Source organism: Nannospalax galili, unplaced genomic scaffold (assembly GCF_000622305.1).
Source record: "Nannospalax galili isolate Female #2095 unplaced genomic scaffold, S.galili_v1.0 scaffold88, whole genome shotgun sequence".
NCBI lineage: Eukaryota > Metazoa > Chordata > Mammalia > Rodentia > Spalacidae > Nannospalax > Nannospalax galili.
The window spans coordinates 974888-981320 of record NW_008358908.1 but is presented as its reverse complement, the minus strand read 5'-3'; positions in this window follow the sequence as shown (position 1 = coordinate 981320).

Below are 6433 nucleotides of genomic sequence, written 5' to 3'. Positions count from 1 at the left end.
CACTGCTGGTGGGGCTGCAAACTGGTTCAACCCGTATGGAAAGCAGTATGGAGAACTCTTAAAAAACTACAGATGAACCTACCATTTGACCCAGTTATACCACTCCTTGGCATATACCCAAAGAACTCATCCTATTGCAAAGACACTTGTACATGCATGTTTGTTGCTGCTCTTTTCACAATTGCTAAGAGATGGAAGCAACCTAAATGTCCCTCAATTGATGAGTAGATAATGAAAATGTGGTTCATTTATACGATGAGTTTTACTCAGCAGTAAAGAAGATAAAATCATGAAATTTGCAGGTAAATGGATGGAACTAGAAACTGTTATACTAAGTGAAGTAACACAGACTCAGAAAAACAATCAGCATATGTTGTTCTCCTTCATATGTGGATCCTAGAACCAAACCCTGATAAATGAGTATGTATCCAGACATAACTACAGGAACCAGGATAATGGAAAGGAAACAGGGAGGTAAAGGAAAAGAAAGAACCTGAAAGAGAACAGTAAGAAACAGGCCTTAATAAGGGAGACAAGGATTAAAAATTGGATTACTTTAAGGGAGGGGGGAAGGAAGGGTATACAAGGAACCTAGGGGATAAAGGGAAAGAAGGCGCTCAAGAGAGGTAGGACCATAGGAAAAGGGTATTATTAAGGGAGAAATGGGGGAAATGGGGGCACCTTAAGTGGGAAAACCATGTAGGAAGCGTGACAATGCGAGAGATAAATAATGCCTTGCTAGCTTTGAAAACCAGAGGGAACCATATAACTCCTACAACCTACTGACAAATTATACATAGCAGATCAAGAAATATATGTCTAGATAAGGGAGAACAATTGGTCTTTGCCCAAGATTTATCTACACGACATACAGTAATTAAAAGTACCAGACTGGTGGGACTAACCTTCTTGGATGTTTAACAGACATACTTTGAGGCCTATAATAATTTGGTCAGAGGGACATAAAGGACAGTTTTTGCTCCTTGCCCTCCTAGGTTGACTAGTTCCAGGAGACTATGAGCATCTCTCATAATGTCCTGTAATTGTGGTTGGTCACCTGTCCCCCCACCAGATAGACTTGAACCAGTGTCCAGTCTACAAAGAGGAGAGTAAACATAGAGGAATCATCTCCTCCATGCTTCCAAGTGAAGCCAGCCATGGTCAAGCAGGACCTTTGACTTACCTTCACATAGGCAGAACTGGTAAAAGAAAGGAGCCAGGGGCTCCTCCCAAGTCCATGTGACCCCTGAGGAACAGATCCTCAAACAACCTTAAGAGTAAAAATAAATTGGATTATCTGGGCCAACTGCACGGCCCTAAATACCCAAAAGGAAAGTATAACCAAAGATTAAAGGGGCCAATATAATTTCTTAAGAGTCCATATGCATAGCTAAAGGCTACATAACAAGCAACAATGCCAGATAGGAGATACCTTCTTTTGAGCTGTTGGCCATGGTGGCCAAAGGGATTCCCAGATAGTAACCCAGCATAGAATTGGGAAAATGAACAGCAGGCCTCGGCCTTATCTAAAGGAATGTTGACAACTGATTGCTGCTAGACGAGGAACAGCTGACCCTCCTAAAACAAAGATCTCTAGATAGGCTGATTAGATTCACCAGAAGAGCAAGTAGTGGGGAATGCCTGGGGGTGCCAACAACACAGCAGACAGTAGTAGGGATATCAGAGTATAAGGGCTCTAGTCGGGGGAGGGAGGCTATGTGAGTTTGCCATCAGGTAGTGGGTGTATAGTTGAATAAGATGGTTTGGGATGTTCTGTGTGATACACACACACACACACACACACACACATACAAATCAACAAATTTTTATAAATGTATTATATTTGAGGAGGAAGCATGGAAATTTACGTCATGCGAATTAGTAGAGGTGATAAACATTACCACTGAAATCTACCCAATGACTTTTAGACATACACAGGCACCAAGGATCCAAGTGCAACCGATAATGACTAGTAATAATCAGATGCATACAGATTAGAGATGCATGCACCAACATCTCAGTGTTACTAGCAAAACTTAGTAGCAAAAACAATGAGTCTTTCTGCAAGGAACAATATATTCTAAATGGAATGGAGATCTTTTTTAAATGTTAAAAACTCATTCAATGTTATGTCTTACAGGTCTTATACTGAGTTCGATAGTGTATAACTGTATTAATTCAACTGTGAATCTAGAAACTTACAGCCACTTGTGAAAGAGATGTACTCTTGCTCTGGAGTGTGTTACTGAATATGTTAAAGCTGTAGTGAAATGTTTCTTCTAATCACGTAGTTATAAAATTTTTTTAAATGATTAAAAAATAATAATTCTTCAAAGCATAAAAATTTGTTCCTTAATAATTAGTAGATGTGGAAACCATTACAATTGAAATCTACCTGATGACTTTATATCCATGCTCAGATGCCAAGGAGCTCAGAAAGTAACTGACTGTGACTAGTAATAATCAGATATATAGAGATTAGAGATGCATATGCAAACATCTTAATGTCAATTGCATTAAAATGAGTTTTTCTGTAAAAAAATTGAATATATTATTTCAAGGTTTTAAACAAAAACCTATGAAAAATTAGCAGTCACATACATATAGTTTCATTAGTATAAGGATCTTAAAATTTTTTAAAGATTTATTTTTATTTTATGTGTATATTTGGCCTGCATGTATGTTTGTTTACTATGTGCATGCAGTGCCTGTGAAGGCCAGAAGAGGGCATCGCATTCCCTAGAACTGGAATTATCTGTTAATGTGGGTGCCAGAACTGAGCTGGCGTCCTCTATAAGAACAGGAAGAGCTCTAAACTGCTGTGCCATCTCTCCAGCCTTTTATAAGGATATTTATGAACAGGTGCTAAGAACACTGTGGCTCAAAAGTTGAAATGTCCCAAATAGAAGATTGGCCTATAAATGTTAACTCCAGGAATCATGTCCATGTTCTTCTATTTCAAGCCCAGGTATTTTCTCCTACGGTTCCAAATTTCTTCAACTGAGTCTTCTTAACAGAAACAGTCATACTGCTTCAGACTTTCAGTCATATGAAGGAAGCATTAAGGTTTCTAACCAATATGTTTATCTCTGATTAGAATAATTACCTAAGGGCTGTAGAGATGCTCAGTGATTAAAAGCACTGGCTGCTCTTGCAGAGGACCTGGGTTTGAATCCCAGTGCCCACATGAAGGTTAACAGATCCATAACTCCAGTTCCAGGGGATCCAGTGCCCTCTTCTGACCTCCACAGGCATCGTACAACATGGATGCACTTATATGCATGCAGGCAATATACTCATACACATAAAATAAAATAAAAATAACAAATAAAATATTTTTATAAAAGAATAATTACCTAAACATCCAAGTAAAGTACTAACCTTACAGCCTCTGTCATCTCTAGCAGCAACACAGTCTGGTATTTTGTAATTTCACACATTCACACATTAACACTCAGTGAACTTGGTTATCAAATTCTCACTACCAGATCAAGTTCTGTATTGATCTAGAATCCAGGCTCACAAGAAGGAATCTCAGAATTGGGAAGTCAAACAGTTCCTATATCTCAACATGAATTAGTCATAAAACAAAGAACCAAGCAAAACAATCTAGCTTTCTAAAGTATATTACAACATGACTCTGTTAAGTCTTTTGTTCTAAATACCTGAAAGGAAAGGACATGGTTCTGTGTTCAGTCTATTAAATATTAGATAGAATATAAAAAAAGTATATTGCATTTTATAATGAATTTATTTCTTACTAGTGTTTGGGCTAGCAGGATACTTTGGGCAATCAGTAACTCACCTTTACATACAGGACCATCTGTAAACATTTTATAAAAATTACATATTTTGTTTCTATTGTAGAGCACCCTATGCCCACTCCAGAGCATATTTCTCATTGAATAAACTAAAACCTTTCCAAAACAAAAGACAAGACCAGCAAGATAGTTCAGTAGGCAAGGACACTTGCCACCAAGCCTGACAACCTCAGTTCAATCCCCTGGACCCACGGAGTGGAAGGAGAGAACCAAGTCCCGGTTGTCTTTGTAAGTTGTCCTCTAACATCTACATGTATGCTGTGGCACACACATACACACACACACACACACACACACACACACACACACACACACACACAAATCAATGTAATAAAAATTTTTGGGGCTGGAGAGATGGCTCAGTGGTTAAGAGCACTGACTGCTCTTGAAGAGGACCTGGGTTCGATTCCCAGCACCCACATAGCATCTAAGAACCGTCCTTAACTCCAGTTCCAGGGGAATCCAAAGCCCTCTTCTGACTTCTGCGGCATTGCACAACACGGGTGCACTCACATACATGCAGGCCACACACTCATACACATAAAATAAAAATAATAAATAAAAAATTAAAGACAGACATATAAACCTATGACAAAGAAAGGAGTATTGAAACAAACCCACATGCAAATGTGTAACTGACTTTATACAACATCATCAGGACAGTCTAATGGACTGAGGAAAGGCTTTTGAGAAGTCATGTTGAGTTCACTATTCAGAAAATAATGAACAAGGCCCTTCATTATCAACTTGATTGACTTAAGAAACAACGAGGGGAAAAGCAAGAAAAGAAAGGAGCGGAGAACATCTGTCCTCCACATCCAGGTGGACATACTCATATAAACACATACCACGGAGGGAGGGAGGGAGGGAGGGAGAGACTAGGGAGCCGGGCATGGTGGCTCATCCCTTTAGTCCCAGCACTTAGGAGACAGAGGCAGGTGAATCTCTGTGAGATCAAGGCCAGCCTGGTGTACATAGTAAGTGTCAGGCCAGCTGGGGCTACAGGGAAGCCCTGTCTCAAAAACCGTTCTTATCTAACCCCTTAAAAATTTTAGGGTTACCTCTTCAAGGGGGGGATATGAGAGCAGCAAAAAGCTCCATTAAAAAAAAGGGAGGAAGGAAAAGAAAGAAAGAAAGAAAGAAAGAGAAAGAAAGAAAGAAAGAAAGAAAGAAAGAAAGAAAGAAAGAAAGAAAGAAAGAAAGAACTAGGGCGTTAGAGAGACACACCTTAGGGTATCTCTGTGAGCATATTCCAGAGGGGATTAACTGAAGGAATAACAGCCCTGCCGTGGGTGGCACTCTCCTATATACTGGGATCCTGGACTGACTGAAAAGGGAACAGGAGAAAGCCAGTGAATTGTTTTCATTCCTCTTGCCCTGCTTTCTGATCTGCCGAGACTTAAGCAGTGGATTCCCATTCACCATGCCCTCCTTGCCACCAAGGACTGTATCCCCTGAACTCTTAGCCAAATTAAACGTTTCTCCAAATTTCTTCTTATCAGGTATTTGATCACAACAATGAAGAAGGTAACTAATAATGACCCCAACCTCATACCATATATAGAAATTAACTCAAAAGGCCCAGAATTTGAAACATAAATTCAAACATAAAACTCCAAAATCTTATATGAGTAGCATGGGAGAAATATAGTTTTGAGGTTGGTAAATGTTTTTTGGATAACATGCAAAAAGCACAAATCAAAAAGAAAAGTTGTTAGATTGATCTTTGACAAATTTAACTGTTTACTATTTAAAAGAGACCAATATGAACACACTTCAAAGCAGTAAGTTACATATCTGGAGAAAGTATTTGCTAAATATATCTGTTAAATACTTATGTACATTATATATGAACATCTTATCAATAATAATATGATCTAGTTTTTAAAATAAGTAAACATTTTAAATAGACACTTTAAGCTAGAAGGACATACAATTTGCCTACAAACATACTAAAAATGCCCAAATCGTTAGTAATCATGGATGTGTGGACTAAAAATAAGATGTGTTGGAGGCTGGAGAGATGCCTCCTCAGTGGTTAAGGGCATTGACTGCTCTTGCGGAGGATCTGGGTTTGGTTCCCAGAACCCACGTGGTGGCTAACAACACCTGTAACTCCAGTTCCAAGGGATCCAATACCCTTTTCTGGCCTCCACTGGCATCAAATGCATGGGTACACTTATATACATACAGATAAGACACTCATACACATCAAAATAAAAAATAAATTTAAAAAATAAAAATAAAATGTATTACTACTATTTTCTCACTCATTAAATGGGATTATATATTTAATATATTTAATAATATGTTTCTAATTAACAATACTAAATGCTAGTGAGGGCAGTGAGAACTGCTGTTTCCCATTTTAGAAAGTAGTTTGACAGTTTCTTTAAAAGTTTAGCAAATGTGGGGCCAAAGAGATGGATCAGCAATTAAGAGCACTTACAGCATCTACAGCTCTTGCTGAGGACTCCAGTTCTGTTATGAGAACACACATCAGGCAGCTCACAATCACTGTAACTCCACTTTCAGGTGACCCCAACACCCTTTCTGTCCTCCTCAGGTACCTGCACACACACGGTACACATAAGCTCATGTAGACACACATA